We start from the raw sequence: 23,340 nt of genomic DNA on the forward strand, positions 1-23,340 counted from the left end.
TTTCCCCTCTTAATAGCCTGAGTGTAGCAACTGAAGGAGGAGTGTAATGTAAATCAAGAAGCATATCTACCCTTGTAATAAAATTTACTGTGCAGTATAATTTATTTCAGCTTTTTTGGTTTTGTTTTGGGCTTCATTTGAATTTTTAACTTTCATGTGTGACTTACATGTTCTAAAAGCTCCAAGAAGTAAAACTTGTCAGTCACTGCCATTAGAAGTTACAACATATCACAAACCTAATAACTAAATTAACAAGTAAAGGTCAGATCTTTTTGGGTTTTAAGGCCTTCCTGATGTTTGCTCAGGTCATGATTGTGGACCCTTTGCTGTGTATTTATCCACACGTAGCTGTGTTTGTAGCTGTGCCACCTGTGACTGCATGCCTAAATTTAATCCCTATGATTTATGGTGAACAATTCCATTTCTAAGTGCCTTAATGGTTCTCATAGAGGCTGCTGAGTAACTGCATATAACAATGTATGGAGACACTGTAATTCCTGAAACACTAAACTGGTATTGATGATGAAGTGGATGCATTAACTTCCAAACAACTTCGATGTTTTCTTACAGTAAATGTAAAATCCCTCTATTAAAGTAGGTTTGGAAGTAGTATACCAAGAACAAAACCCTGGGAAATCCATTGAACTATCATATAGTGACAGTTCTGTCAGAACAGAAGAAATAACAGGACTAGAAGGCAACCTGCAGTACAGAGTGGATTTGTTTATAGATGACTGAGGTATAGTCTAAAATGTGTAGTTTCAGTTTTTAGTAAGGATGATGATAATGATCACTATGAAAAGTAGAATCATTCTGGTTGGAAAAGGCCTCTAAGATAATTTGCTCCAACATTTAACCTTACACTTCCAAGTCCAGCTCTAAACCATGTCCCCCACTGCCACATCTACACGTCTTGGAAATGCCTCCAGGGGTGGTGACTCCACCATTGCCCTGGGCAGCCTATTCCAATAGGGCCTGACAACCCTTTCTGTGAAGACATTTTTCCTAATATCCAATGTGAACATCCCCATTTTCAACTTGAGGCCATTTGTTCTCCTCCTCTTTTGCTGTGAAAATTGTCCTCAACAAAGCTGGATGCAAAATTTACATTCAATGTCCTCACATTATGCATCAGGTCATATCAGCCCTGGGCTCTGAAGGAAGAGAAATTGCAGTGCCAAAAGCAGGAGGGGTGGGAACATGACACTGAAGAAGTGCAAATGCAAGTTCCCATCTGTATGTTAGAAGGAAATGATCTAAGTAACAAGAGATTTAGTAAACTACAGTGCTTTGGAAGAGATTTTGAAGGAAGGTTGTTACAGTCTTTAGTATTTTGTCAGGTTTTATTCATTGAATATAGGCATTAAGTTTTGCAGGGAATTAGAATGAAAGAATGTATATCTAAATAAGCAGGGATCCCCATAAGAGATCACAAGGCTGCTCATGATACATTTGTGCTTCAATATTCTGTCAAAGTGGCTCATAAAATCTGTCTGCTCATGGCATTTAGGTTGTTACGCAGCAAGAAGCCTGGAAATTCAGGTTTATATCTTCCATAGCATTGTTTTTTATATATTATTAAAATGTGTTAAGTGGAATTTTTGCTCTATAGTTATTTATAGAAAAAAAAAAGCTACTATAAGTGGAGAAATATAAAATTATTTAAAAATTGAAATCAGGACAGCAGCCTGAAGGTGAAGTTCCATTTGCTTCATTGCTAGTATCTAAAGCTAAACTCAATTCTGTTTTTCAATACATTAAATAACATTGTTAAAATTCTCAGTCATAGTTACATTATTACAGGTATATCTGTTACATGTACAATTATTACACTTTAGAAAGTACTTGAAAATTACCACCCAAATGGAGACTGCTACAGTAATTATGGGTCCTTTTTTCTTTCTTAGGCAATCAAATGTAATGCCAGAAACCCACGAGTTCTTGCCTTGGAAAGTGGACTATCTATAATATCTATAATTTATTTTCTTGGAATTTTAAGGTCAGTTGTATGGAGAATAACTCCCAAGGCTGTATGATATTCCCCAATGGCTTAATGTGCCTAAATCCAATACAGGGTGTTCCAAAATGCTTCCCACAAATCCTAGAGTGTTGCTAAAATGAGAAGGTGTTTTCTGATTATTAGATTATAGCATTTTTACTTTAAATAATGCCAAAAGAGTTAACATTAGTCTTAAAATGTACCAGAACAAGGTTGCCAACCATATCATGCCAACTCCCACACCACTCCAATAAATGTAGATATTCATTATTCTTCCTGGTACATTTCTTTTCCCAATCACCTTAGAAAAGGACCAGTATGAGCCACCAGAATATCTGTAAATATTTAACATAGTTGATGTATCTCTGAGAAAACAGAAGCCCTGTTAATAGTTCAGCTGATGATTTAAGGGAACCAAAATACGTAATTAAGAGATAATTAGTCCTCAGTGATGCATAGTTTTAATTGGTGTATAATTTGAATGTGTGAGATAAGAACTCGTGTTACTGATGTGCCAGTTGTGCAGGGCTTTCTTTTCCAGACCAAGGCTTCATCTACTGGTGGTTGTATAACACAATAGAGATGTATAGATACTGTATTTGCTAATAAAAATTATCTCCCTAATAGGTTTAGCAAGTAGATATTGATGTTTTTCCCCCTGTAATTTCCATTTTTCTTATATACTTACTGAAGTAAATTTTAGTTAGAAAATTTAGAATGCAAGAAAAAAAATGTTTGCTTTCAGATAGCTTATGTTTTTTCAAGACTTTTGATTAGGTATAGAAAAAATAAATCAATTCTTCATCTTGGGATTTGGGGTGGGAACAAATGGTGAGGTATAAAAACCTTTTGTTCAGTAATAAGAAAAAAACACTTTGAAATATTAAGATTCTCCCTGAAGAAAACATCTATGCCTTGCTGAACTGCAGAAGCCTATAAAGGTCATACACAGTGGCTTCAGAATTATTTGAAAGTAAATGTTTGGCTCATAAGGGCTCAGAATGGAGATAGGAAGCTGGTGGGAGAGAATAGGTATTTTCAAACTATTTATCGTGACTGTCAGAAACTCCTATGTCAGAAGGATTAATACAACCTTAGTTGCCCTCTGTGATCAGGATTTTATAGAAAAATGTGGGCAATGTACAGGCTTGTGTTTCTTATATATTTGCTTAAATTTGGATTTCTGCCAAATCCATGTTTTTCAACTTTTCTTAGTAAACAAAATGTCAGTGGCCAGAAATCAGGTTAAAAACTTCAGTGTAGGGGCTTTGTGAGGAAGACTTCTTGAGAGCCCCACATCTGCTGAGCAGTGATGATGATGATGATGAGCATCACTGATATCATGGTGGTCCTGACATGGACAGGAGTTTCAGGTGAGGAGAAGCAGCTCTTGTGTCTCCTGAGCTCCTCTGGCTCCAGGTGCTCATGTCCTGACATGGACAGGAGTTCCAGGGTTAGGAGGAGCAGCTCTTGTATCTCCTGAGCTCCTTTGGCTCCAGGTGCTCATGTCCTGACATGGACAGGAGTTCCAGGGTTAGGAGAAGCAGCTCTTGTATCTCCTGAGCTCCTCTGGCTCCAGGTGCTCATGTCCTGACATGGACAGGAGTTCCAGGGTTAGGAGAAGCAGCTCTTGTGTCTCCTGAGCTCCTCTGGCTCCAGGTGCTCCTGTGCATCCTGGGATTGTCCTGCAACAGCAGCATGTGGGCACTTGTGCCATGACCTGGAGGCTGAGTGTGACCTCTGAGCTCTGAGCCAGTAAATCTGGAAAAAAGAACTTTTCAGTGCTAGGCAGCCTTGACAACACTGGCTGCAAATACAGTTCTGGGATTTTGCCTAAAGCTTCAGAGCTTAATTCCTCAGGCCATGGCAAAATAGCTGAAGACTGTAGGAGTGCTTACAGCTGAGTTTGCAGGGCTCTCTAAGTCCCAGTTTTCCAAAAGCAGTGAAGCTTCAACAGGTGAGACTGTTTTATGTGCACAAGCATTCTCAGGAGTGAGCTCAGGTGTCACCAGCATCCTTAGGGCAATTTTTTTTTTAATTAAGATTAAGCAGACATTCACACTTAAGAATGGTTATTTTAGTGAACCAGTGTTTTTGGTGGCACTGTAATGTGTAAGAGTTATTGCAGTCACAGATGCAAGAAGTTGAATTTCATATCTGCTGCTAGATACAATCCTTGAGAATGGAAAATAGTTGCCATATATTGACCTTTAGGAGCTCTTCAGGGTATTTTTCTTGTGGTGATATTTTATTTCGATTTTTTAAAAAAGCTTGATATTAATCTCTGAACCATTTGGCCAGTGTAATAATTTCTGTGATGAAATAACAAAATGAGAATATTACTCAGTGAGACTCTAGGATTTAAAAAACCAAAGCCATTCTGTGGTTCCTCATGGACTAGCTAATGCATAAATGGGTTGAACCCAGCTAACCAGTCTGAATGTATGAGGAAGTCACAGTTGACAAATGCTTTTCCTGAGAAATGCAGAAGGAACAGCACAAAACTGAGTAGAGTCCCAAGTTCTGTTTATCAAGAAGACAAGCTCAGACCTGCAAACTTGGCTGATAATTGGGCAAATTCTGGGGAGGTGCTGTGGTCTCTGTTAGATTATAGTGTGAGTGCTCTCTTCTTCAGACTGTGGAAAAGGATTATAGGGTCACAATTCAGTTCATTTTTTATTATGAAATGCTGATTTTTTTATTTTTTAATGCTTTAAGGACCTTTAAATTGTGATAATTATGGCATTTTAAAAAAATCTCTTGAATTCTTTATTACCAGGAAGCTAATTTAATGTATTTTGAAGAAAATAAAAAAAAAAAAAACCAAACATAAACTGCTTGTTCTAGGTTAAACAAATATATTTTGTGCCTTGAGGGAGACAGTACAATTATCAGACATAGATAGCCAGATAAACATATTAAACAAGAGAGTAGAGAGCTTGCAGGCCATCTGCTTCTTTTAAAATCTGGCTTTAAGTACATTAGTTACTTGTCATTACTTTTTCATGTAAGCACTTGATTTCATTGCTACCTAGGTGTTACATCTCATAGATGATAAATCCAGAAGGGGCTGCTTTGGTCATATAATTTGAAATGAGACATAAACTAAAGCATAGGCTTTCATAAATTAATTGCAGTTTGAACTAGACCATATACTGGGAAAAAAAAAAATCTTGGCCTAAATGTTTCTAAAAAGGGGATGTACACTTGACTTCTGCTACATAGTTCTGACTGTCAATTATTGCCGCTGTTCAAAAATTTTGATTCATGGTAAGTGTGGCTTTCCAAGGGCCACTCTTGAAATGTAATTTTGTGCTAGAAAGGAGAGCTTCCTCCTATAAAGGATATGATGTTGTTGCAAATGCCATATACTCTTTTGCTGGTTTTTTGGCTTTTCTCTGAACCCTCCAGTGTTTCATTATCCCTTGGGAGCTTTGGGAGCCAGAATTGGGTGTGCTTTTCCAAGTGATTGGATCTGCTTTGGATGTAGAGTTAATGATGTAGTTGGGACAGGAAAAGGGGGTTTTCAGCAGCTCCCCCATGGACACACTGTGCTTCTGAGGGAAGCAGAGCAGCCTTAGCTCCATCTTTCCTACTCTTTCTTCTTGTGACTCCAATCACAATCCTTTTTGCTGCATTCACTATTTTCCTCTATACACCCAGGAGTACCATAGCCCCTTCATCACAGCACTGGGAATTTAATGATTATTTACCATGACCCCAAATGTTCTTTAATGTCACTAAGTCCTACCATGACCCCAAATGTTCTTTAATGTCACTAAGTCCAGAATAACATCCTTGAGAATGATCTTCATTCTTTGATTCCACATTTATACTACCAAATCCAGTTTTACTACTCTTACCTTTCCCCTATCCTCCTATACACATGGCTTTGTAAGTGACCTATTATTTTCACTTCCTTTCCTCAGCATGCCAAATCAAACATATTAATGATGATACTGTTTTATTGCAAGTTATTGACAGAAGCTTTAAATAGCACTAGAAAACTAAGATCTAAGAATCATGCTGTGCCTTGCATTAGAAACACATTTGTACAAATGTGAATCTTTATTTGCAATTGCATTTTACACTAGTTAAAAGTTTATTAAGTGTCATGCTGAATTTTTATTCTAGTTCCTCAAAGTGGGAGCTTTGTCAGAAGGATTAATACAATCTCTTTATATGTAGAAACAGGAAAATATCCACAATTACTGTAAGTTCTGTTACTCATATTTCTGTGGATGTGTTAGGAGTGGGTTTGGAGATGTAGACATGAATTGGAGTGAAGCAATCTCCTGTGAAAACGTGTAAGATCTGCTGGTTGTAGAATACTTGTTTGGAACACATATATTCTTAAAGCTGATTAATTATTTTTTAGACCAACATGCTCTACAGATTTTTCTATTCTACTACTACATTATTATTTATCTTATGTGATTTTTATTCATTGCTCTCATCTTTCATTGCTAGCTTTTCATTAACATCCTTCACAAAAAAACAGGGGAAGATTAATCTTGTGTGTTTCTTTCCTTCCTTTTTTGTTTTTGTTTCATGATGTCCTCATTTTACTTTCTTGTCTTTTCATTCTTATTCCTTACAGTGACAAGAAAAATACACAAGACTGACATTGTTACAGATTGCAGTCTTGTTAAAATTGCCATATTAACTACGAGTCCAGGTAGTGAAAACCCATTCAAGCTGTCAGATATTCTCAAATGACTGAAATAAAAGCTGTTTGTATGTATGTGGAATCATCATTACTCCTTTGTCTCCTAATACCATCTTAGTGCAGGCTTTGAATTGTTTTCATTTAAGGTAATTTTGGTTTTGTTCTGTTCTCAGTGGTAGGGTCTGAGAAATTCTCTGCTGCGTACATATGAGAGGTTTGCAGAAATGACTGATTTTCATGGATAAAAGTTTTGTTTTAGTTATCTCTAGTGGAAGTGTCAGAATTTCTGACTCAGGGAAGCAGAACAGTTTATAGATGAACCTCTCAAGGTCTCGGGTCCAGCTCTCTGCTCAGATCAGGGCAAACTTCAAAGTAAGGTCTGATTGCTCAGATCCTTGTCTAGTAATTTTCTTTCCTGCATCTGTTGGAGGTTCTGTTCATTGTATCTAATCCTCTTTCTGTGCACCTCTGAGAACAGTCTGAGTCATCTTCTCTGCAACCATCCTTTCTTTGCCCTGTCTTTAAAACATTCAAAGTTAATGACTTCTCTGTGTAGTAAAATGTGAATTCAATGAATTTGCAGAAGATGTTAAGATCCATACCAGGAATTCAGTGCAATTCATTGCATTCTCCTTGAGAGTCCCTCCAACCCCCAGGCTTTAAAAATAATGAAAATAGTTATAAATTTGAGGTATTTCTTTTAAATAATAAGTTGTGTAATACAAATGCAAGATATTTTCTTTTGATATTAATTCAGCTGTTGGGCATTTTGAGCTAAATATTTATATATGCCTTCATAAAGAAAAAATAATTCTTAAATGAGATCTGGATAGTCTCTTTTCCCCCGTTTTGGCATGATTTCTTAAATATACATTCCCAGATTGAAAATTTGACTGTGCTTGTGTCCAGACCAGAGATTGGAAAGAGCAAGGATGGACTACATCTCTTAATGGTTCACATCAATTATCTTAGAGGTGTTTTCCAACTTAAAGCACTCCATGAGTATTATTCAGTAGCAGCAAGGGTAAAAAGGGGGGAAAGAGTGCAAAACTGTACCTAAACTGAAATATAAGGATAGAAATATACAATTTTTTATTGTTACTGTTAGACTTTGCAGTGTAGGAGGTGAGATGTCAGTAGAGAAAGGATTCATAAAATGTTTATTCAGAGATTTAAAAGGAACTTTTTGGCTTTCTCATTGGGGATGCATTATTGTTCCACTGCTGAGCATGAGCCTGGTGTGAATGTGTCAGTGCATCCATGCCAAAATGAAGGCATTCAGTGACATTCTGAAGTGCTCTTGTCAGCTTTTGGGTGAGGATTCAACAACAGATATGCCTAAGTCACAGATGTATCAGCACTCTTGTGATTAAGATGCACGTGCACCAGAATAGATTTTTCCTTTTCTCGTGTCCTCTCTTTAGGCATTAGAAAAGGCAAAAAGCTGTTTTATTCACATCATACCTGTATTCATTACTATAAGCTGATAATGCTTTTTTTGTAAAGTGATTACGTTGTTGGTTTCTTGTTGCTTGGTTTGTTTTTTTTTTTTAATTGATACTTCATTTCTATTCTGTGACCATTAAACACAAAGCTTCATTTGTTTTGAAAATCTTTTTTAGCTGTATTCATCTGTGGTAAGGCAAGTAGTGGAAAAGAAAAATCAATTGCAGCTGTATTATTTGCAATGTAATCAATTCACTTCTCCATTCTAACTAGAAGAGGCATCCTGAGGAGCTGGGAAAATTACAGTAACCTGATATGTTTGGATCTTTGTTTCCTTGTGAAGACTGATACTCATCTCCTTACATCCACTTCCTTTGAATTTTGTTTAAAGTTCACATAGATAAGGGATACTTGAAGACATCTTGAACCTGGATATAATCACCCTGTCCTTTTGACAGTACTTTGTCTTTTTTGGTCTTATTTTGGTTTCACTTTGATTCATTTTCTGTAGACATTATTTGTACCTGAACAGTGTCTAAAATTATGTGTTTAAAGTAATTTATGAAAGGGAAGGAAACAGTAACTTCTCAGTCATTTTTTTCTGCATAATAAGTATTGTTCTATTCAAGATTTGATTCCATTATTAATATTTTAATTAAAAGAAATTTTAATCTTATTTTTACTAACTAGTAATTCACAAAAAGTGAAGGGCTGTAATCTTTATCTGCTGGGCTTCAAGTCTTGCAAATACACATGGAACAATTAAGTGGTTTTTTTGATATAATACCTGTATAGGCTCAGAACTGACAGTAATCTTTTCCATTATCAGGATGTGTTAAACCTGAAACTGTTTAAGCAAATGTTTTCATAACCTCATATATCCTGTTTAAAAAAAACAGATTTCCTCATGCTTTGAACTTAAAATAGTTTCACAATTCCTTTTTTTCCGTTATATAATCATTCTGTTTAGACACATTTGTTCTTGTGCAACCATTGTCTATAACATCAGTAGCTCTTCATTCTTCCTAATGTATATTCCCTTTTTTGTATTTATACATGGCAATCCTATTGCCTGTCAGCCTTTCAGCTGGCTAAGCAAGCTCTGTTCTTTGTGTTTAAATTCATCTTCTGTCCCCTCCCAGCCACCCTAATGGCTCTTCACCTTCTGCTTGAGTCTTTCAGTAGAATGACAGTGCAGGGTACAGTTATTAGTCTGTCAAAACATCCTTTTGCAGTCAGAAGATTAAATTGCACAGCACCATTGTTACTGTTACAATTTTGGTTACTCCATTAAGATGCCTCACATTCCGTTTGTATTTTTCTTTATGCTTGGCTGGTGTGGTTCAAGGAAATTGCTTCAGTGCTGTTTATTCTACACCTGTTGTAGCCAGATGGAAAAGGGGCAGGACTTACTTTTAAGTAGTAGTAGTAGTAGTAGTAGTAGTAGTAGTAGTAGTAGTAATAATAATAATAATAATAATAATAATAATAATAATAATAATAATACATTCAACCTGAAATAATAAACTTATTTTGGTTGAAGTGACAAATTCAAATTATATTCTAGTATCATAGCATTTAATCAGTTAAGGAAACCAGTGAAATCTGAGTGCCTAATTGCAATGTGTAGATGCTTTGTCATAGGAGTGCCAATGTGAATTTATACTCCTGAGTTTGCAAATACTCTATAGGATCATTAACTGATGTTTCATTTGTGGATGTTTTTGCATGGTTTATCATTCACAGTGATAAATTGCATGATATCTTGGTATTGAACCAACAAGTTCTGCTCAGGTCCATTCACATGCTGTCTCTATTATCACAAATACTGAGTTACTGCAGTTGCATTTACTATGTGCAAAGTACTTTGTGAGTGATTTTTTATTTTTATAAAATAACCTATGCTTAAATTCTTGTTCATATTTTTTAAACTGTTTTAGGGGTCTTTTAATGATATTTAAACATTACCTTTGTTCAGCCCCAGTCAGTGCGGTGTAATGAAGCAAATTGTGGTGGAAGGGATTCTTTTATTTTAGTATTTTTAGTTTAAACTGATAATTATGGAAGATACAGTAGTGACAATTTGCTAACAGTATGATATTAGGTGTGCTAAGGTTAATTGTGTTTTTTAACAGAAAGGCCTTAATGGGAAATGCTACATCATTGCAATAAGATTTTCAGGGTTTCTTAAGGGAAAGATTCAGTTGTTATTAATTATATACAATGCTAATGCTATGGTTTTTAAAGGCTTTTTAAACCTACAGCATAGTGAAAGCAAGTTATTTAAATGATCATACTAAATAATATTATACTTTAAAAATTTTACTGCTAAGCTGACACCTCTTGTATTAATAGTGTTCAAAGAGGAACTCAGGATACAAAGAGAACAAAATGAAAAGGTATACAAAGACATAAACCAGGATTTGTTGTCGTGAAGAACAGTGTTTTAAATAAAATTTTTAAAGTGTCCTTTTGTTCTACTCAGTTCTTCCTGGTTTCAACTTGAGAGTTCAGAGGATAGTAAAAATTGCAAAGAGGTTTAGAAAAAACGACTTGAGACAATCCTGAAGTGAGTTCACTTGTTAAGAAATCTTAAAGGGTGATGCTGCAGCTCAGGTTGTTTGAGTGATGATGGGGGAAGGAGATGGAGAATGGGAGGAAGAACAAACAGGACTGACTATCAGTGGGAGATAGTTTAGACAAGCTAAAAGGAAAGGTGGCACAGGCAGTTTTTAAAATCTCTGAAACCAAACATTTTAAGAAAGGAATTGTATAACCACCTCTCTAGACAGATTTGATTCTCTTTGGGGAAGCAGATATGTCCCATCTGCTGTACTTGATGTGCTTTTGTTATGTTTTCTGTGATATTATTTTCCTCTTTCAATATTCCTTGGGTTTTTTTTTCCTTTTTGATGTGAACATTTTTTGATGTGAACAATTTCTAACAACAAAAGTAAAGTGAATCCACTGATGACATCTTAGGAAATAATTGAAATCATCCTTTTTGTGATATGACACATAGGTGTCCTACAAGCCATCCTGAAGGATTGTGGAGGGAAAACGGTAGTGGGGATGAGGAGTGTTTACAATTATCTCTGACATTGTTATGAAGGATCAAGAATTGACGATTTAACAGTTTCATAGAAGCAGTGATTACTACAAAGCAGTTAATGGGCTTCAGAAAAGGAGGATTAAACAGGTCCATTTTCAGCTTTGTAAGTTTCCTGTGAACAGTTTAAAAACAAATGAAATTGGTCTTTTACCAATTGACTCTTCTTTCACTGTCAGTTTGTTGACACTTAGAGCTCTTTGCTCCACAAGGAACGAGAATAGAATTGGTCTAGTACATGGTCTTTAATTGAATTGACTGCTTTGCCCTGCTGTTCAGGGAATTGATAAATTGCTACAACCTTCTGTTCTGAAAGTTAGTGGGGGGTTTTTGTCTTTTGTTTTAGGAATAGAAAGGAAGTATGAAAGAATAGTATTCGGAAGTGGTAAGAGATCCCTGAATTTGTTTTGACTAATTATATTATTGCAGTCTTAGTTCTGTGAAATATTTTAGAAATTAATCAGTGGTTACTGTCACTTCTTTTTTGGTTTAATCATGCAGATAAAATAAACTTTCATATTCAATGTGCCACTTGTGGTAAAATATAACTACGTGTTTTGAACTTTCAGTAGCAAAATTATTTCTTTGATCTGAAAATACTGCTAAGGAGAATCTTTTTCTTGACCGCTTAATGTGAACATTTGTACATTAATGTTTCTGTAAAATGTAGTTGACCAGCAGACACAAAATGAATGACATTTTGTTACCAAACAGATTAAAGGAAATTCCTGAAGTTATTTAATCAAGAAATTATGACAGTAGAAGAAATTATGACAGTAGGTTGTTTTTTTCAACAAAATCAATATTTCTGTTGATAATTGCTAATGGCTCACCCCCATCTTTTTCACAAATTACCCAAAAAACAAAATCCCCTCTTACCAGATTCTGTAAGTTACAGATCATAAATGTAGCATTTTTAAGTCATCTGGATATTTGGGTGCTAGTTTTCAGAAGAGGTTGGGGCATCTGGGTACTCTGAATGACTTTTGTGATATCAGCCATTATTTATCTTCGATTTTATTTCATATCCTGTTTTGAATAAATTCTTTACAGCTATTATAAAGCAGTGGAGAAAATTCAAGGGGTTGCTTTCCCTGAGGACATACACTTGGGGAGTGCAAAGGGACCACCCTCATTTGCTTCATAGAATCGTCACACGAGTTTCAGAGAGCGCTCTGGGTTTGTGTGTCCTCTGGTGCTGAATCCATGGCAGGTTGTACTGGGGGATTCAGTGCCACACTGCAAAATTTACATAGAGACCTACCTCTATGATTTTTTCTTTATTTTAATCTCAGTATGTAAATAGTTTTTTAGTTATTAGTCAAAACCTTATACAAGTCAGCATAAAAACATGACTTAGTAAGCGATGTAAAGGAGCCTATTCTCAAAGAAGAGAAGCTATGTTATGCTGCTGAAAATGAAGGAATAGCTTTAATTACTTTTCTCAGTTTCTTATAGTTTCCCCGCCCCCCCCATTAACCCCCTATTTATTCTCCCCCTATTACTTACTGTGTAAGTAAACTTTCATCTGTCTTTGCATGAAACAAACATGTTTTCCACCAAATTTTAAAATGGGTATTTAATCTGAGGAAAACTGCCCTTGTGCTTTTCTGAGGGAGCAGACATTTTAGGGAGTCAAATGGCAAATATCCAGCTGCTGCAAGGGGTAATATTTGATTAACCTCTGACCAGAAATAACTGTGTCCATCAGGATATACAAAAGCAGTGTTAAACTGTTTCACCATGCCTTGAAAATCTTTGCTTCACTGGGCTTTTACTGTGCTCTGAGAAGATGAGAATGTTGTTGAAGGAGATTCAGAATTGCACACTAGAACTCAAAAGAGAAACAAAAGCTCTCTGAGGTTAAAGCTAAGAGGTTTCAAGAGAACTAGAGTGGAGACTCCTTCAGGTCTTATGCTGAGGTTGCTCTTGTCCTGAAAAAACTAATGGAAGAAAACGAAAGACATGGAAACATGTAGAAGAAATTTTATGAGAGTTGATAAGAATTATTATAATTTTATTGATTGCAGTTTTTGTAATGAAATATCTTAGAAGTCTAATTTCAACTCTTAAACTTACATATTGGTGAAATTCAGTTTTGGGGTTAGTAAAAGTGCAGCTGTGAGGAAAATTCATGATAAGCAAAAGAGTGCTGTGTTTCTACCAAATGTGACTTTCAAATAGAACATTCTTTTTCTTATGTCCTTGTCTGTTTTGGTTTTCATGTATGTTGACAGCTTTACTGCCTAACGGTGTAAACTGTTGCTCTGTTTCATCCTTTTTCTGCATAGATAGCTGGTATGAAGTGCATGTAAAACACCTTGTGAAAAGCCTTGAACTGACCCAAAATTTGTTGACATCAAAATCAGAGATAATATTACTTTTATGTAACTGAGTGTAGTATATTAAAATAGGTATATCAGAATTTTAAATCCTAAATTACCTAATTAGGAGGTAATTTTATTTTTGTTTCAATTTCAGGGGTTGGTACCATTGGGCTCCATCTTGCGCAGTAGTCAGAGTGATCTATTGGCACCTCAGAGCCTCAAGGAAATTTTCAAAGCAAAGCTTAAGCACTTAAAATTCCATGTTCTAATTCTGGGTTTCTGTAATAACGTGGTCCCATATTTATGTACACATTTATTCCCTCAGTGAAGCATTCCAATATTCAGGAACAGGAAGAACAAAGGAATTTTCTGTCTTCATCAGTCTTTTTGCCTTCCAGAACTGAAGTCTCTTTAATCTTCTGAGCAGCAGTTGTAGATGTTTTGTGTAAAAAAATATCCTTTTTGATTATTTTGTTTTCCTTTGAATAATCCCTTGTCTGTACAAACAGAATATTTGTAATGGCTCTGGTTTACACATCATTGTACCGTGTGTAGTTACATATCTACTTTTTATAATCTGAAGTTACATGCTAAAATCTTCTCAAGAAAAAAAGTAGACTTTGTATTATTTTCCTGCTGTCAAATGAGCCTTTTTCTCTTCCCATTCCATCAACAGTCTCACTTTCAACCATTTTCTTTAGAGAGTTCCCCTTTCACACAAGCAAAGGCTGTTAAACATGAACATCTTTTTAGTATTATTCCATTCATAAGAATAACTGTGATGCCCTCCTGTCCTGAATCAAACCTGTAAATAGTCAAGAAAAGGAAATTATTTCCTCTTTCTCAGCTCTTTTCCCTGTTAGGAATCCAAGCTGCCTTTCAGCAGCTGCTGTTCTGGGTGGTGCCCACACGTCAGCAGTGCTGCTCTGCAGGGTGTGCCAGGTACAGCATCCACAGCATCTGCTGCTTTGGCTTCTGCTGGAGCAGCATTGGAATGCTGGGATTTTTTCTGTTTCTCCCCCTTAAAGGGATTTTTTTTCTCTTCCTTTTAAAGGGATTTTTTAATCATCTTATTTAGAGTTGAGTAGAAGTTCTTTCGCTTGGGAAATGTGTAATTCAAACCTTTTAACTCAGCTTTTAAAAGCATTATTGTATGTTTTTGTAGAAAATCTAGCTTTAGCATTAGAGATCTGTTAATTTAGGGTAATTTCTTCCTGTCTCTTGTGTATTTTGTTTTCAAACCCATATCATTGACTTAGTATTTATGTCACAATGTAACCAAATTCTTCCTCTGGTTGGGGGCTCTGATAAGTAGCCTGAATATTGCATATTGATTACTCACAGATCACTTTATATGTGATCTCCTTATTTTTGCTTTGTGATGCTGCAGAAGGTCTATTATCTTTTATAAAGGGTTGAGTGCAGTTAATAGAAAAAAAATGGTCTATGGAATTATTGTTCTTTTATTCTCTCAAGAAAAAAGATAGTTGATGTTGTTCAGTTGGAAAAAACGAAACTGTATGGATTTAGGAAGCTTATAAGACATTTTGAGAAAATGCTTATCTACTGACCTTGTATGAGACATGTCTGCCAGAAAAATTAGATTCATATGACACTAAAAGTATAGCTTTAGAACTGGTTTTCCTCATCACACAACCATAAAAATTGGCTGCAAAGTAGCATCAGTTTTCTGCAATAGGAGTTTGCTAATCCTTCTTTCACCAGAACCAGATTTCATGTAGTTACAAAAAAGATTTAACTGTAAGGCTGAACTAATTTTTTGCAAGGACTGCATCAGTATTCAAATAAACTTGTTCAACAATATTAAATCTATTTTATTTAATACCTTCCCCTTGCCTATTCTATTGTACTAGAAATAAAATATGTCAGGAAATTGGTGGTAGGCTTAGGAAGATAATAAATTGAGAAGAGATAAACTGAGTGGCAGATACAGATATCTCAATCTGAATATGGCCTGGTAGTACATTTTCCTGATGCCATTTACTTTTCATTTATATATGTAAGTATATATATATATATGTATATATAAATATGTAAGGAGTATATTCCTTTACATAATTATTTCCATACATATCCATATTCATTTCCCTGTACAAGTCAGAATTACCTCAGTGTCAGAGCAGTAGATTGTAACAGTTCTATTTATCCAAAGGTAAAATTAGGTCTGTCCATTTGGGTTGTCCCTATGGAACACTTTGTTAGTGAAATAATAATTTGTAGAAAAGTGCTATGAGGTTTTATGGACTCATCTGGATAATGAGACAGCAAGTTCTTTGGGGACACAAAGCCAGGAGGAGGCTGAGCTATGCCAAGGGGCTGTGCTGCCATCCTGGAGGGGCTGGAGAAATGGGCTGACAGGAACCTCATGGAGCTCAGCAAAGGGAACTGCAAAATCTTGCACCTGGGGAGGAAAAGCCATGCGCCAGCAGCGTGCTCTGAAAAGGGAAAGGTGACCTGGGCTGAGTTAGGCAGGGTGCTGCCAGCAGGTCAAGGGAGGTGGCCCAGGGGCAGAATTTATACTGTTTTCATGGAAATTTTTAATTTTTTAGTGAATATTGCAGCATAAAATTCTAGCTAGGTTGCCAGATTTATTATTTTAATCGACCTTTATAGCTTTAGTGTAAGTACAGCCATGTAATTAGCAAATGACAGTTACTGATAGGTTTATCCTGATTTTTATCATTCTTTTATTTGTGAAAATGTGTTAAGTACAGCTTCTCATAGCTTAGTTTTTACTGTTCATCTGACTTGAAGTAAAGACCAGTAAGTACAACATAGCAAAAGTGGGGAATAAAACAGGTGACATTTTGGTGTATGTTTGCATGGTTCTTTAGAGTGTCCTTTCATTGTGCTTTCATTCAGTGCTGGAAGATCTCAAAAGCAAAAAGATCAGAGAACTCTGTAAGATCTCTGAGTGATAATCACATGATAAAAAAATCTAAATTTCAAACATAAGTATCCATCACTTCTGAAGAGCAGCAGTTGTAGCTGTATCTTTGACAAGGATAAGCCCATGTCAGTATGGCCTGGTGTATAAATTATGGAGTGCATTTCTAGCTCAGTTTATTTGCAAAGGGAGAATTATTTTCAATTCTAGAAACTTATGTTGTAGAGTTAATTGGCATGGATAGCAGATTTAATTTTATTAACATTTGCTTGTGTGGTTCCTAATATTGTTCAGTTCTGCCTTTGGGAAAAAAAGCATGCCAACCCCCCTCCCCAAAACTACTGTAGCTTAAATATTAGTAACTTAAGAAACTTAAATACTTTGCATTCTTATGCAATAGTCTACTAATCAACATTTATATATCACAGCTAAAATTAAATTAAATTAGATTGAAACTAAATTACAAGGTCCTGAGTAAATTGGATTTGGTAATTTACTACTGAGTCAATCTGCAACTGATGTCATAATTTAGATTTGCCTCTTATGTGAGAATGATGCCAAGAATTATTCTTCCCTTTGCAGTTTCAATTTGTGAGCATGAAGAATAATGATCATGCTTGAAGTACAAAACTAGTAACTGGCCAGATGTTAATAATGAATTTGTAAAGATGCCATTGCAGGTCTGTCAGCTCATCTTTTCTTGAACTTGAGAGACAAAGCTGGGACTCGGTGACTCTCAAGAGTGCTCAAAGAGGTGTCTTATGGTTTGTGTAGATAAACCAGACAGGAGCCAAGATGAAGGAGAAATGTTGCAGATGGCATATTTAGCTGTATTTATAATCACTGGGTTTTTATGCATTAAATGCTGCCTTAAGAGCTTTAAGGAATTTTTGTTTTTGACCGCTGACCTGTTTCTCATTTGTCACCCTAAATTCTGACAACTGGCTTGCTTCCAGAATGTGTGGGAAATAATTTTTATAGCAGGTATTTGAGGATGATCTCCATATCAACTTATTTTTCCCTTTTAGTTAGCTTTCAAAAAGTATATTTCGTTTTTTGAGTCCTAGAAAGGGATGGATTGACATGATTTCCTACTCTCAGACATAAATCAGGAGACTGTTTTATTACATAATAGTGTGGCTTGCATAAATGCATTCCATTTATGGAACCTCTTACATATTTAGGGAAATTTCATAATATGCCATATTACTGTGAGTTGTTCTTCCCAGCTGGAACAACGGCCTTGGGCATGAAGCCACACAGTTGGGCAAAATAATGGCATCATTTTATAGCTTGATAATGGCACCATTAGCACAAGATATTATCATATCACCTTTTTATGGATACTTATACTTTAAACCAAGCTCAGTTATATGACATAAGTGCAGCATTGGAACAGACTTCAAAAAATAAAGGTGCAATTTTTCTTTCAACAAGTTAAATATTGTAACATTTATGTAGCTATTATCTTTATTCTTTATAAAACAGCGAGCTTCTCCTTTGGATGTCTAATAGAAAAATATATATAAACCCAGCAATTTTGCATCTGAAATAGGTACTCAGGTGTAAGGTGTTTCTTGACCCATCAAGTGAGACTTTTACTCCCAAACAGATGGATTAGAGCTCTGCTCTTGGCCAAATTGATGCAGTTTCTCATTCTTCCAGTCTGATGGAGCTGCTAGTGCTTTGGAGATTATACAAAGTGCAGATTTAAAAAGTTAATTTTAAGTGTTCCAGAACTGAGGTTTTTAACTCTAGTCTCAGTTTGTAATTGTTGATCTGCTTACAGACTGCAGCCTCATCTTTGAACTCAGGCTTTGCTCCTCAAAGCAAATCTCCAATTATAATTAAAATGTGCAAGACCTACTCTCAGAAAATCAGCTTTTTATGACAGTCCAATCCACAGCAGTAAAGATTTCTGAGAGATTTTCTGTTCTTTAGTAGATCATTTTTGCCTATGGATGAACTACAAGTACTTAGACGTAATAATATTTAGTAGGATAAAAGTCTGAAACTGGAAATATGAGTTATCTATGGGAAACACATCAGGTTTTGAGTATTTTTAGGAGTGTATTATGCAATTTTATTACAGTTTATTCAAATATTTTTCTTATCTGTTCAAAGTTTGGATCCCAAACAATATATTAATTGTTCTTAAATACTTGATCGTGGAATTTGTCAGCAGTTTGAGTTTTAAGTAGGAAACACATTCATGCTAAATTATGTTGAAAAAATTACAGAAAATTATTAAGGTTTACCCTCAGTTTGAGAGCTTCAATTGCCTTTCACTTCCATTGAAATTCTTACATTTCATACCAACATCTTTAAGGGGTGTTCAGATGAAATATTGGTCTAATGTCTTCGCCCATGAAACAGATCAAAACCTATCAACCTTCAATAAAGAAGAGGTTGACCTGAAATTGCCCTGGAGTTCTGGTATCTTTGATTCCTATCAGGTTTTTAAATTGTGGCACAACAAATATTTGGTGACCTTGAAAAGTCACTAAAACTTATGGATAGAATTTCATTAGATAAGATGTAAGGGAAAATAAGGAGAATTTCTTCATTGCATAGGAAAAAGGCATCAGGAATGTTTATGGTAGAGACTTGATTGAATATTGGCATTAAGATTTTTCATCACAGTAAAGAAAAAGTTAATAAATAGTAAAAAAATAATAAAATAAATACTATAGCAGACAGCAGTTTGTATTTTATATAGTTTTTAGTGAAAAGGTTGGGAAAACAGAGATTTTTTTTGGTAATACATTCATTAAGCTTCAATTTCAGAACACTTAAAATCTCTCAGCTGGTTAATTTTGGAAGGATATTAAGCAGATTTGAACAATTGGTTTTGGTTTTTTTTTAAGACCAAGATTGGAAATGTAGCAATTAAGAATGAATAAACTTCTTTTTTTGAAAGATCATTTAAAAACTGTAATAACTATGGCTTATTATTGTATTATCTCACACAGTGGTTGAGGCTGGAAGGAACCTCTGGAAGATGAAATGAATGGCATTGTCCAAAGATAGAATCATTGAGTAGACAACAGTTTTCAGTGCAGTTCTTCAGGCCAATAATGAAAAGGCAGAGAAGTGCTCTTCACCAACTATAAACATTAGACTGGTGCTACTGTAATAGTGTGTTGCAGTAAATATATAGCTTATATTACATCAAAGTGTTTGTCATCATTACCAGAATCAGGGCATTTATCTCAGGAACTTTTGATGTAGCAAATTTTGAGTGTCTGTCAGTTGCTACCTTTTTTCTTTCCTTGTGATATAAACAGACATTTGCAAGATGTATTTTATGCTTTAAAATTAAGAAAAAGCATAATGCTCTCTGGTACAATACATTGAACTAGATAGCATTTGTTGTTTCAAGCACTTTTAGGCTTGCCAGCCTTGGAACAATGGAGAGGAAATTAAATCTTTCAGAAATCCTTTTTCTATCTTTTCTTCCTCTACTGACACAGAGGCCTAATAACCTGTACTAACACCCATGAGATGGGAAATAATCATGCTTATTCTGGAATCACAGAATGACTGGAGTTGGAAAGGACCATCTGGAGATTGTCTGACCCCTCAAAGCAGGGTCAGCTGGAGCAAGTTGTCCAGGGCTTTGTTGAGTCAGGTTTTGAATATCTCCGAGGATTAAAGATCAATACCCAACCTGTCTAAGCAGCCTGCTGTAATCTTTGATCCTCCTTGCCATAAAAAATATTTCTTATGTTTAAATGGAGTTTCCTGCCTTTCACTTTGAATGGATTTAGGTTGAAGTTTAAAAAGACAATTGGTACATAAACCACTTTTAACTTAGTGTTTTTTAAAAAAATTATTGCTGAGAATGATTTGTATTGAAAGAGTTTTGCAGTATAGAATACCTCATTTGTGGAAATCACTTGTAACCCTTGAATATCGTTGTGTGGTTTCCTTGTACTGTTTCCCACCAGGCCTAAGTCAAGAATTCAGTAAACAACATAAATCAGCATTAAGCCCTCTACAGATGCATAAAATAATTGCAAAAACCCCTTACTTGCAGCTAGAAACCAATTAAGCATTCGTTCTCAGAAATAATAAATATACAGATCTATATTTTTTATATGTATGTTCTTGTCTCAGTGAAAACCATGAGTGTGTTCTCATTTGGAAAAAGGAGTGTTGGAATGGTCTGGGGAATTTCTGTAATCATTGAGGAGAAAAAACAATGCTTCTTTTTGACTGTGGTCATTGCATTTAGGTGAAGACATCTTTCTGCTGTATTTTTGTCCCAGAAAACATACTGAAAATCTTTCCTGGAATACTCTGAGGATATTTCTTACAAATGACTGTTGGCAAGATAGATACCTTTAAAATCTTTATGTGGGAAGTTCACCCTGCAGGGAGTAAAGAGTATGATTTTAATTTCTTAACTTCACTTTTTCAACACCTTCCTGCACTTGGAGCCAGTTAGTCAGAATTGTCTTTTAAAGTATTTGTTCCTCTATGTGCCCTGCACATAGCTCTCTTAAAAAAGCCTGGTCAGGCTTATAGAGTGAAATAATTGGAGTTTGTCAAATATGATGATTTTGTGGGAAAAGTTTTGGAGAAAAATTGTTTTAGTTTCTAAAACTTTGCAGAAAAAAACATTTCAGGGTTAAACCAAGTGTTCATGTACTTTTTTGTTTTGTTTTTAAGCAGAACCTTTTTACTTTTTTTCAAATTTCAGGAAAGTAATTTTTCCTTTAAAGGCTTATCAAAACTATTTTATGGTTCTTTGGACCAGCTCAGCCAATTTTTTAAAACTGGTAGCTATGGGAGAAAATAGAGACCTCAAATTTCCTAGCTCTCTGCAGAACCCCCCATATTTTGTTTGAAATTTTGTCTAAAATTATTGTGAATAATTGATGTTTTTATAAGTAATTTCTTCTGTTTCCTTTGGGGATGTCTGAAAACACGGGTACTTTTTTATGTGTCTTTCCCTCAGCTGGTATATTCTGGGATCATCTCCCTTGTTCTCTTATTAAAAAATCTTTTGGACACTGTTTTTAAGAGCAGTCTTTGAGCCCACAGCTGTCCATGCAGGACATGCAGAGCTATGTTCTATAGCTTTTATTGTTTAGGAAACAAAGTTTTTGTTAGAGAATTTCCTTCAATTTGCCAGATTGCACTTGGAAATGTTTCCTTAGTTAAAAGAAGAAATCATTTTTCTGAGGTGTAGAGGAAGGCTGGAAGATACCTGATCTTTACTAGACTTACCCTCTAAATAAATTTCTTATTTATTGCCTTACTCCCCTGCCATATAGATTCAGAACAGCAAATGAGGCATTTCAGAATTCCAAAGTGAATGTTTGTGAAACAGAAACTGAGTTTATCTTTCTGAATGTGAGTTTTTTGCACGTAGGATCTTTGCCCTGACTCATATACTTGTTTTGCCAGAAGATGATATTCACTATTTTGAGATCAAATTCATCTATGCAGATACCCTCTCTCTTCCCACTCAAATGAAAAAAAAATCTTGATAGCTGAACAATCACCCCCAAAAGCAGATCTTAACATTTCTGCCCTAAGCTGGTATTAAGTACTGACCATGAGAAAGGAAAAGGCACAACCTATGTCTTGGCAGAGTGCAGGCCAGCATCATAATTATGTAGGGCCCTTGAAAAGTATTTCCATTTTCCTCTCTGAAGGCATGAGTGCTCTAGCTGCAAAAGTGTTTATTTTCTTTGGATTTTGATTTTGTTAAAGCTGTTCAACAGACAAATGGTTATTGTGGATTTACACAAGCCTGATTAAACAGTTAGAGCTTCTGGAAATTATACTGGAAAATCCAGTTTTTAAAAAGTGAGAATAAAAACTACACTCAGTGCTGACAACTTTAAATATTTGTTTTCTTTTCAACAATAGGTCCTGTATGAATCAAAATAAATCTGACTGAAGTTCCTTGCTGCTTGTCCATGAGCTCATTCTGAGCTTTGCAGGGAGCCTCCAGATCACAGTTCTAGGTGGTGCATTCATTCATTTCACTCTCATTTCTACATTTCAGTTTCAAAACTTTTGGTACAAATGCTGTAGTTTCCTGGGAATGACTGTTGCCAGTTCATATCAGTGTAGTCCAGCATGTCATTGCCAAAAAGGCAGCATGGGCTTGTTTCTAGGAAAACAGCTTCAGCTGAGCAGGCCCTGCTCTTCGGTTTCACATTCTGAGTCCTCCTGAAACCCAGTTACTCATCCACCTTTCCCAACCTAATTCCTGCAAGTTGTTAAAAAGGTTTCTGCCATTTCCATTACACATTTCTCTGCACTTTTTTACAAATACTCTTCTGACTGTGACAGCATATCCTCAGTGATATGTCAGTGATCCATCATCCTGACTCTACAGAATGTACTATGAGGGTGAGTGAAGTCTCAAGCTGACAGTTGTATCTGCTTTTTTTGTTTTCAAATTCATTACAGCTTGAACTATAATAGCAGTTTCAAGGGATCGATAAAAGTTAACTGAAAGAGAGTAAAATTAACATTAAAAAATTGAATCACAATTTATTCTGTTAATCCTCACAATTTAATATTTTGTAAAAGTCTCGGTTCTCACTTTCTGCATTTTTATCACCTCTTCAAGGAGAAACATAGAACTATTTTCTTGCTTATATGTTATATAGTTTCTTGGTATGCTGCATGCTTTTTAGGTTAGTCAGCCACTTCCCCTTTATTTGAAAGAATTAGTATTTTCACATTAGTGTGATCTCTTGTTCTTTCAGCAGATAATCTGTTAGAATATTCTTGCCCTTGTATAGATAAGTAAACATCATGCCTTACATCTAAACCCCCACACTTCTCCTCCAGTGGAATAAACATTCAATACAGAGAACTTAATCTGTCTTGGAGTTTTTTCCTCATACTTTTTTA

At 35.4% G+C, this 23,340-nt stretch overlaps 1 protein-coding gene across 3 annotated transcripts in view; it reads left to right on the forward strand.

Moving 5' to 3' along the window:
• The window catches only part of ATRNL1 (attractin like 1), a 432,283-nt gene that overhangs the window by 182,191 nt on the left and 226,752 nt on the right, over positions 1-23,340 (forward strand). The window lies entirely within an intron of this gene.

The sequence above is a fragment of the Molothrus ater genome, chromosome 8 (assembly GCF_012460135.2).
Source record: "Molothrus ater isolate BHLD 08-10-18 breed brown headed cowbird chromosome 8, BPBGC_Mater_1.1, whole genome shotgun sequence".
In the NCBI taxonomy this organism is placed as follows: Eukaryota; Metazoa; Chordata; class Aves; order Passeriformes; family Icteridae; genus Molothrus; species Molothrus ater.